The following is a 10,555-nucleotide window of genomic DNA, read 5'->3' as shown; positions in this document are numbered from 1 at the left end:
AGCGCGGGGAGAGAGCCGGCGGCGGGAGGGTGGCCGGCAGGGGGCGCAGGGGGCGCAGCCGGCCAGCGGTGCGACGCCCCGCCCCGTCCACCCGCCCTGCCCCCGCCCGCGGGGTGGCCCCGCCCGTCGCGGGGTGTCCCCGCATGAGTCACCTGGGCATTTCGGAAGCTGGGGCCAACGTCACATCCATGTGGAAATCGCTATGATGGGAACTGGAAATGAAATAGGTTCTTTTTCTCAGCCGTTTTTCTGCAGAAAATCATCCACTGTGGAGAACAAGAAGGGAAATAATAAAGAAAGAAAACCCTAAAAATCACCCGGCGGTGGACTTCAGGCCTCTGGGCCGGTTTGAAAGCTTGGGCGGTGCACGTGATGAGCTCATAGGGGAGCCCATGAGTCTAGGCCCCCCGCGGGGGTTTCGAGAAAAAGAAGCAGTCACAGCCTTCCTCCCCACTCCCAGCGTTCCTGCCCCAGGACCCCAGGCTGAGGGAAGCAGGTCCGAGGTGACATCAGGTCCCCGTGGCCCTGCGACCTTGAAGTTCACAGGAAAAGGCCAGTCTAGATGGATTTCCCCTTGTTCATTTCTGCACACCAGGTGCCCAGGTGGCGTCACATTCAGGTAGAAGTTCAGTTTAGAAGTCACTTCGAGTCCATTACTGCCCTTGCTATGTTCCCCTAAGACCTTATTGGGAGACTTTGTAGGCCATCACTCCAAGGTGCCAATGGAAGATAACAATGCTTATTAAATAAGGTGGTCACCCATTGTCTTCATCCAGAGCGTTTCCTGTGAAAATAGGTTATCAGCCCCCTGGGCGGTGGATATGCCTGAGCTGTGGAGGGAAGGGCAGCCTGGTCCCCACTGGCCCATTTCCTAGAAAGGTTAAAGGAGAACCAGATTGAAATATTCTGCGTCATTGTCCCCTTGTAGGCTTAAGTATACTTGTCAGGCCATGTAGCTCACATTTCAAATTAGGAAAATATGCTTCTTTCTCCAGTAAGAACCTGCAGAGATGGAGAGGGGGTGGCACTTTTTTGGCAAAGGGAAGCGGAGCAGGGTCAGTAGTGGCCAAGGTCCCAAAGCTAGTGCTGGTCGTTTGAAACTGAAGGCTGGAATTTTTTCCAAATCCAAACCTCCTGGTACTTGTTCTCTTCTTATTCACAAATGTTTCTAGCAACCAAAACTCAAACAATGGATAGTCAAACTAGTAATATAATAAGAATAGTAATAGTAATAACAATGTTTATTGAATCTTTACTACATGCCAGTCTCTAGGCTAGGTGTTTGAAATGCATCTGCTGGGGTCCAGCCCCAGCAGGTCCAGGGGTTCCCAAAGGTGGGGACAGAGTCGGCAAAGAATGAAGGACACGGAGGCAGCGTTCAGTTGATCAGCATAGCGAGGTTCTTTTTCTTATTGTCCTGTTACATCTATATTTATACTATTTGATCCTATAAGCTTGCCTCTATAATCACATTATGGTATGTTTTGGGTAACCTACAGTTCCTTGTTTCATAGTTTCTTATCTGACCTTTTTACCAGAAATCCTGTCTCTATCTAGTTCTGTTGATTTTAATCTTGTCTAGGTTAATCTTTGTGTTCCATTATAAGGGCTATTCCAAGGTCGCTGCTCTACTGATAAGCTTACAAGGAAGTGACTGAAGGAGATTCTCCTACCCAGTAAAGGTTATGTTCTCCCAGCCTTGCTGCTTGCCTTCCCTGGGACTGCCCTGTGTCGGTGGATCTCCAGGGGTATAGGCTTTGGTGCTTTCCCTGGTGGGCAGACCCCTGGGGATGTGGGCCCAACAAGTCCCCAATTTATTGCCAACAGTCTTAGTCCAAGTTCTTCATAAGTAGTACATGGTATTTCTGTAACACTTGGGGGATTTACTGATTTATTCTCTTCCTTAGTCCTGTTAACTCCAGGGAAAAATCCTCACCTGGGGAAACAACCTTTCTTGGGGAGGTGGTCCTGTTTAAAACACATAGCACTAAGAGGGGGAGCAAACATATGTCACATACGCCAGGTCCCTTGAAACATAAGCTGTGCAGATGTTTCTTCCCTGCAGCGACTGCATCAAGCAGCGGCGTGCATCCTACCATTTCAACCTCAAAACAACTCCATTTGCAGTTGAAAATCTTTGAAGTTTAAAAGCTTAAGTCATTTGCTCAGAGTCTACACAATGAGTAAGTGGCAGAGCCATGATTGGCACTGGGCCTGTCTTACTCCAAAGTTCACACTGTTACGTCGTGACTATTAAACCGTTACTCTCAGGAAAGATTCTACAAGATTGAGTCTCAGGGCACCCGTGTGGATACCCCAGCCTCACAAATACATGGCAATTACCTGTCACTCAGCCAGACATGGACCCCAGGCAGGGCCAGAATGTGGGCTTGGATGGCTCTCCCTTGGGGCTCCTGTGAAACAAGTTGCCTGCTGTCTTTCATCTCTCAGGCTGTGGCCCCTCGTCTCCTCCTGTAGAATCCATGACCCCTTTTCTGGTTGGAGTCTCTCCCTGACTTGAGCTAGGAATGTAATAGTGGGAGAAACAAGCCTGAAAGACCATGCATATATCTGCCACGTCCAATTGTCCCCAGGTAGGTCCTGTGCCATCCTGCCTACCAGCAACTGTGACAAGGTGATAGCAGTCAGATGCAGGAGTAGTCTGTAGCCCTCAATTTTGCTCCAACCACATTTTTCCATAATTCTTCTATTGGAATGATGATCTCTCTGAGAAGGCATACTTAGTCTTGGCCTTCCCTAGTTTTTACTGTCCTTTCCACCTTCCAAATCAGGGCTCTGGCTGAATAATTTTGCCTTTCTAATACTTAACATATGGGTAACACCAATAAGAATTTTCTTGGTGGTGGATCAGAAGGAAAGAGTAGAAAAGGAGGGAAGGTGTCGAAGGAGAGACTCCTTGTGCGAAAGGAGATAGAAAATTCGGGAAGATTTGTGGAATGCATTGAAGCCAAAGAGATAAAGAGTGCCCAAAAGCTTGCAAGGGACTTTAATCTCTGCAATAGATCTTATCAAGATGAGCATGATTCTGCAAAGAGGAAGGAATATTTATTAACATCTATAGGACACATAGGAGAGAAAAGCATGACTCATGAGAGGAAAGAGGAAATCTGGTTATGTGGAGTGTTTTGGAGCGTTTCTGGGTTATGTGCTGTTTTCACCATGGTGACAGCTTTCGCATATCATGAACCACATTGCAAAGAGCACAGGTGACCTCTTGGAACTGGGCAGTCTGTGGGCCTGTGCCTCAGCCTGTGTGCTCAGACCACATAATGAAGAAGATGGGCAGCCCAAGATAGCAGGGAGGGGGCAGGAGAAACCCGATTAAAGAGAGGCAGATACGACAATTGGGAAGGGGACCAGCAGTTTATGAGCCTTAAAATAAAGCAACAGCCTCAGTGTAATTCTGAGTGTGTATGGGATTTCAGAGCATGGCAATCTTGGGTCAAACAAAAATCGAACATTTTGTGTCCGTCGTACGATTGTTCTTTTCCCGGCATTGTGCTCTGTTGAAAAGGAAAATCTTGTTAAACATATTTGGAAGCAGCCTTATGTAAGTATGACAGTTCAGTTATTGCAGGGTAGCTTCGAATCCTGCCTCAAATTTTATGATCCTTGGTTGAGCTTTGAGATTACTGAAGAGTAATGTTTGAACGTTTAAGGCTGCTCTAGGGCAGCCATGGGCAAACTACGGCCCGAGGGCCGGATACGGCCCATTTGAAATGAATAAAACTAAAAAGAAAAAAGACCGTACCCTTTTATGTAATGATGTTTACTTTGAATTTATATTAGTTCACACAAACACTCCATCCATGCTTTTGTTCCGGCCCTCCGGTCCAGTTTAAGAACCTATTGTGGCCCTCGAGTCAAAAAGTTTGCCCACCCCTGCTCTAGGGGCTGGTTCTGAGAAGACAATAGAAACTTTGTGGGCTAAAACTTAAGGAGAATTAGGATAATTTTGTCATAGATTTTATCATCATATGAATGCCAAATTCTCCTAAAATGCTACTCCTTACCCAGATCTTCTACCCGTGTTATCAGGAATGAATGGAGAAACCAAGACCCACTTTGATGAAGGGACTGAACTGAGGTAACCTAATGAGTCACTTGTAACAGGAACAAAGACCCTTCACTGGAAGGGAAGGAGTTGGTTTAATGCCAAATACAGCTCCTATTATCCTACTCTGCCTGAAAGCAAGGGACGCTGAAATCTAAAACTTGTCAGAAAATTCATTCCCCCAAGAATTGGGGTTTAATTTTCTGTCAACAGTTGGCTGAAACACTTGGCAAAGTAATTTTATTTTACGTCAGGAATATAAATATTCAATTAGTAGTTTCATTTCTCTTTCTGCGGAGGCTGCTTTTAATGATCAAACATGAACAATGACGAAAGATCTGAGATGGGTGTTATTAGGAACCAACTGGTATGCAGTGCTGGGTTTACCAGTAAGCCTGATGTTCACTGGAATACATTAGTTCCTGTTAGATGGAATAGTGCAGGCCATTGTGAAAATTTGCCTTCAATGCACCCCTATTCTCTTAATTTGTCCCTCAATTTCCTTAGTCCAGTTTGGGGTGCTCAGAATCCTGCTTCCTTGCCTTCTCCGCCCCATCCCACCCCATCTCCATAAAAAAATATTTCCTCTTTCATTCTCTCAGGCACTTGTTTTCTGGAATTGGCTATTCTGATCTGGTAATTTATGTTCATTAAAAAATAAATAGACTGAAATGTGTTATTGTGTTATATTTCTTGAGAAACTTCCCATTGAAACCAGAACTTCCTAGAGCTTAAAGGTGGAAATTCCAAGCACTTAAGCAGGCTGGATAAGAGTTGCTAGTTCAATGATTCTGAGAATCCATATTTGTAGGACATACCATGGATTTCATAAAAACCTGAAGGGGGGGGGGATCAATGTTATTATATTAAATGTACACACATTCCTTCTTTTCTCACTGACAATAGCCTACATCTACTGATGTAATTATATTCTTCTTTCTTCTTGTAGGGGAGGAAGGACTTTCTCTGTACCCTCTTAGGTTCAATAGCTGAGTCTCTGTAATAAACTGACACCAGGCAAATTAACAGGAGAAAAGACATAGAAATGCATTTTTAAAATAATTTTTAGAAGTTTTTCAACTATAGTTGACATACAATATTATATTAGTTTCAGGTGCACAACATAGTGAATACACATTTAGATAACTTATAAAGTGATCGCCCTGTTAAGTCTAGTACAAACTGACACCAGACATAGCTATTACAATAGTTATTGACTATGTGTTCTATGCTGCATTTTATATTGCCATGGCTGTTTTTATAACTGCCAATTTGTACTTCTTAATCCCTTCACCTTTTTTCAAGCAGTTCCTCAACCCCCCCTCCAACCTGGCAACTAAGTGTTCATTCTCTGTATCTATGAATTTGTTTCTGTTTAAGGTATACAAATGTATTGCTTTTTAATATTATGTGCGTTATTATGCACAGGAAAAAAATAAACACTCAAAAAGCTGGTGAGATTTGACAGTTTATGTACTGTCCTAAATAGAGAAAAAAAAAGGGGGGGGGGGCGTGTAGGCAACTTAGGAGACAGCAATTGATTTTTAGGAAAGAGGAATGGGCCTTTAGAAGAACAGATGGAAGGCATGATAGCCTCCTCTCCAGTGGTAAGATTTAATCTTCCCTGGCGGTGAAACTCCTGGGAGGGGATTGAGGACAGTTGAGTTCCTTTAGGAGGCTCTGTCTTGAATCAGATAAGGGAAGGTCAGAGAAAGCCTCTTTTTTTGGCCCTCCCAACTGCTCACAGGTCTTTTCATCAGAGAGGCCTTCCTGAATACCCCCTTCCCTGCTCTTTCTGATTTGACCACAGTTGGAAATTATTTATTTACTAGAGGCCTGGCCTGTGGGGATCAGTGGACCTCTGCGCCGTCGCAGCCCAGCCTTACCCACCAGCTTGTCCACATTGATCCCTCACAGCACGAAGTAGTGCATGAAGCCGCAGGTGGCAAGGGAGGAACCGGAGCCAGGGCTGGGCGCCACAGCGCTCCCACTCATCCGGCCCACTGCACCTGCCACCGCCTCCACTTGTGTGCGCAGGGGGAGTGTCTGCGGTAGAGGCTCAAGCCTCCACAGCTGAGCTGGCCAGCAGTAAGCCCGGTCTATCAGCTGAGTGGTGCTCCCACTGTGGGAGCACACTGACCACCAGGGGGCAGCTCTTACACTGAGGGTCTGCCTCCTGGTGGTCCGTGGGCATCATAGTTACCAGCTGGTCGTCAGGTCGTCCAGTCACTTAGGCTTTTATATATATAGATTGGTCAAATTGTATATTATTTTCCCCCAATTAAAAGAAAATCCATGAGAGCAGGATTATCTTTTCTCATTGTTCGTCTCTGAATCCCTTGTGCCCAGAAGTGTGCCTGGCACATAGTAGGCATTCGATAAATAAGAATTTATCAGACGAATGAAACAATTGAGTGAATGCATGGAGAACTTTTCTAACCACAGTTCTAAGCTTGCAAAAGCACAGGCAAAGACAGCGGTGCCACTTCACTCCCCGGCACTTAAGTCTTCTTACATGAAATTTTGAACTAATTGCTGTGTTAGAAATTCTAACACATTTTTAAGTGTGTCACAAAATTAAGGAAATAGAGTATTTGGGAGTTCAAACACATCAATTCAGTTTACTGAGCCTGCTCTTTCATTTTGGCTCAGTTCTTTCAGGCTCATTGTTGTGTTAATCCAATTAAGTGATTCATCTTTTTACACAGAAAGAGAAGGACCAGGAAAGAAGTGTCCCTTTTTAATGTTAAGTCCCCAAATATACTACTAAGTGACTCTAACTCACCAAAGAAGAAATAGCCTGGCTCTAAATAAGAGTGTGTGTCCCTCAGATGGATTAGCCATTCTTTTTTCTCTTTCTCATGTGAACAAGTGGACACCAGCCAGGCAGAGAAGCACTGCCCTCTGCCAGTACATTTATTGTGTATATTTCTGCATGTCTATTTTTCTCTTGATTACACTGAGGGTGACTGTTTTTTCATGTGAATGTTTAGATGTTTTAAAATGGTTATCTATGCATTTTAGTTTTTTAATAATTCATTTGTAAATGAGCTTATCTTATGCAAAAATATTAATTTTTTGTTTGTTTTATGCTACTGAGAAAACCTCTCATTTTCTGAACTGGTTCTGTTCTTATGAAGTCTTATGAATTAGCCTTATTGATCCTTTCTGATTCTAGTTTTCCTTAGCAAGCATTTAGAAACTCAGAAGCAAGTTTGGCAATTGCATATTTTAAATATATCTGTTGGGGGCTGCCTGGATTTTTTTATACTTGAAATATATTTGCCGAACCTGTCTTGAAACATGTTCAGTTCTAAAGAGAACAACTAGCTAGGCATCATACTTCATTTCTAGAATGAAATGTAGTTTTCTCTTGAAATAAATGACTTTCATGGTGTCTTATAGAAGTGCCCCCCGCCCCCCCCCCAAAAAAATAAAATAAAAAACAACCCTCAACTTGTTATATTTCAGCTGTGAAATAAACCTTTAAGAGAAAATGCCTTGATTCTTGGTGCTTTCACGGTTGGTTCTTGGCTTTTCTGGTTGAAACAGTCATTCTTTGGTTGGTCTCAATGATGTCAAATATCCAAACTTGAGAAATGTGAGATTTGAGATTTAAAAAACATTTTTTTTAAATGAAAGAAGTTAATTCATATGTACATTCCCAGCTTTGAACTTCAGGAATATTATTGTACTACTTGGGTGGCTGAAAAATTCTTGGCCCTGGGCATTTTAACTGTAATCTCTCAGAAATGTACAACCTGTTATGTCTTATTCCCTAACTACACTAGTTTTCTTTATAATAACTGAACTATCCATGCAGAACTCTAGATGCTTCCATGTTTTCAAAGTGCCTTTTTAGAGCTAAATCAGATGATTCGAATTGAAAACTCACCACAAGAAAATATAAGTAACCTCCTAAGCTAATGGTCATTTACTCTAGGCCAGTGATGGTGAACCTATGACACGCGTGTCAGAGGTGACACGCGAACTCATTTTTTGGGCTGATTTTTCTTTGTTAAATGGCATTTAGATATATAAAATAAATATCAAAAATATAAGTCTTTGCTTTACTATGGTTGCAAATATCAAAAAATTTCTATATGTGACATGGCACCAGAGTTAAGTTAGGGTTTTTCAAAATGCTGACACGCCGAGCTCAAAAGGTTCGCCATCACTGCTCTAGGCCTTAAAGCATCTATTTGTCTGATGCTTTCTGAATTAATATTTACATTCATTTGCTTTAAATGTAAATCTTTCAATTGTAAATTCTGATAGAAATAATTTTGAGAAACTTTAGGAGAAATGGTAGAACTATCATCAGAGCCAAAAGATTGTTTTTTCCCTTCTTAAATTGTTCTCATTTATAAACTGAAAGATTTGGATGCACTGGTCCCTAAGAGTCATTCCAACTCCAACATTTTACCCTTCTATGGTCCCATCAAGAAAATTGTACATCAGTTGATATTCCCCAGTGGGCTCTATTTAACGCAGAAATCTGAATTCAGGGCTTGAATCACTGCTCGGTTCAAAGCTCAGCTCTGCCACTTACTAAGTAAATGACCTTGGGCAAGTTACTTCACTTCTCTGCTTTTAGTTCTGCATTTAAAAAATGGAGATAATAGGATCTAGAGTTATTAGGAGGGTTAAATAAACTGATAGATGTGACGTGCATGGAGCAATGACTGACACATAGTAATGGCAGTTATTATTATTTCTTCACTTCAGTGACAGGACAAGCCTTTTTATTCCAAGTTTGCTTGGAATTAATCATATCAAAAGGTACAACAAGGCTTTTCATGATTGTTTGATATTTTATTGGGCAAAGTAGTATCTTTATTTTGCAAGGGAGTGCAAAAATTTCTTTATACATTTACTTATTTTCTTTATACAAATTTGGAATTAGAGAGCTATTAAATGTTAGCATATGATAGAACTTTAGAAACCATCAAGACTGGTGATGTTTTTTTCTTTTCCCTCTTTTGAACAGTGTTTTATTTCTTATAGTAAACCTTTCCCTTCAGTTTTATTGAGGTATAATTGATAAAAGTTATATGTACTTAAAGTATAGTATATGATCATTTGATATATTTATACATTGTGAAATGATTACCACACCAAGCTAATTAACACATATATTATCTCAACAGTTATTTTGTGTGAATTTGCTGAGAACACTTAAGATCTACTCTTATGTATCCAAATCAATACTATTTTTTTAAATATATTTTTATTGATTTTTTACAGAGAGAAAGGGAGAGAGAGAGAGAGTCCGAAACATTGATGAGAGAGAAACATCAACCAGCTGCCTCCTGCACACCTCCCACTGGGGATGTGCCTGCAACCAAGGTACATGCCCTTGACCGGAATCGAACCTGGGACCTTTCAGTCCACAGACCGACGCTCTCTCCACTGAGCCAAACCGGTCTTGGCAATACTATTATTTTTAAACAAAACATTTAAATTTTGATCCATTTGAAAAAATAGCACACTAAACCAATTTTATAAGCTAAGAGTAAATATACTCTTATTTTTAACTCACTGAATGTATTTTTTTCAGGATCAATGTTATTATGTAATTGACTTGATTTATTGTCTACATCATAATGTACTTTAAAAATTATAATTCTATATATTTAATGTGTACAACATGTTTTGGTGTATATATACGTAGTGAAATGATTACTAATCAAGCTAGTTAACATACCCATCTCCTCACAGAGTTACCATTTTGTGTGTGTGTGTGTGTGTGTGCACCTGAAATCTACTCTCCTAGCAAATTTCCAGTATACAATACAGTATTAATAAGTGTAAGTCATCATGCTGTAGAGTAGAGCGCTGGAATTATTCATCTTATATAATTGCCACTTGGTCCCTTTACCAACATCTCCTTGTTTTCCCACCTCCCCACCCCAGTGCAGTCACCATGCTGTACATTAGCTCCCCAGAACTTATTCATCTTATAACTGAAACTTCGTACCCTTTGACCGATACCTTCCCCTACATAGGAATTCTAGGGCCCCCTGTAGATGATTTGAAGGTAACCTCAAGGCTATGTAGGATGGGTCAGGAAGGATGAGCCTCTATGATCTCTAGTCTAATTCCACCAGCATGGCTTTGCTTTCCTCTACTTTGTATATTCCATTTCTTGATAAGAATTTAACACATATTTTCCCATTTTGTAGACGAAGAAACCAAGCTCAGCGAGGTGAGTTGATACACTCAGGGACACAAAGCAGGTGAGTAGCAGAGCAGAAATAAAACCCAGGTTTCCTGACTGCCAATAGATCGCATTCTGTACCAGGCTACCATGGAAACTTTTAAACAGAGGAAATTAAAAACAAACCAACTCAACAACCCAAACAACAATAACAACCAAAAACCCCCCACAGTATCTCTGGGAAGTATCAATGCAGTTTTGTCAAGCCAGGGTTTCTCCCTCTTGATAAATGCGATAAAGACTACACCGAGATAATTAAA

This window comes from Myotis yumanensis, unplaced genomic scaffold, assembly GCF_028538775.1.
Source record: "Myotis yumanensis isolate MYYU_CA2020_CCGP unplaced genomic scaffold, mMyoYum1.0.hap1 SCAF_6, whole genome shotgun sequence".
Classification (NCBI taxonomy): Eukaryota; Metazoa; Chordata; class Mammalia; order Chiroptera; family Vespertilionidae; genus Myotis; species Myotis yumanensis.
This window is presented reverse-complemented; position numbering follows the sequence as displayed.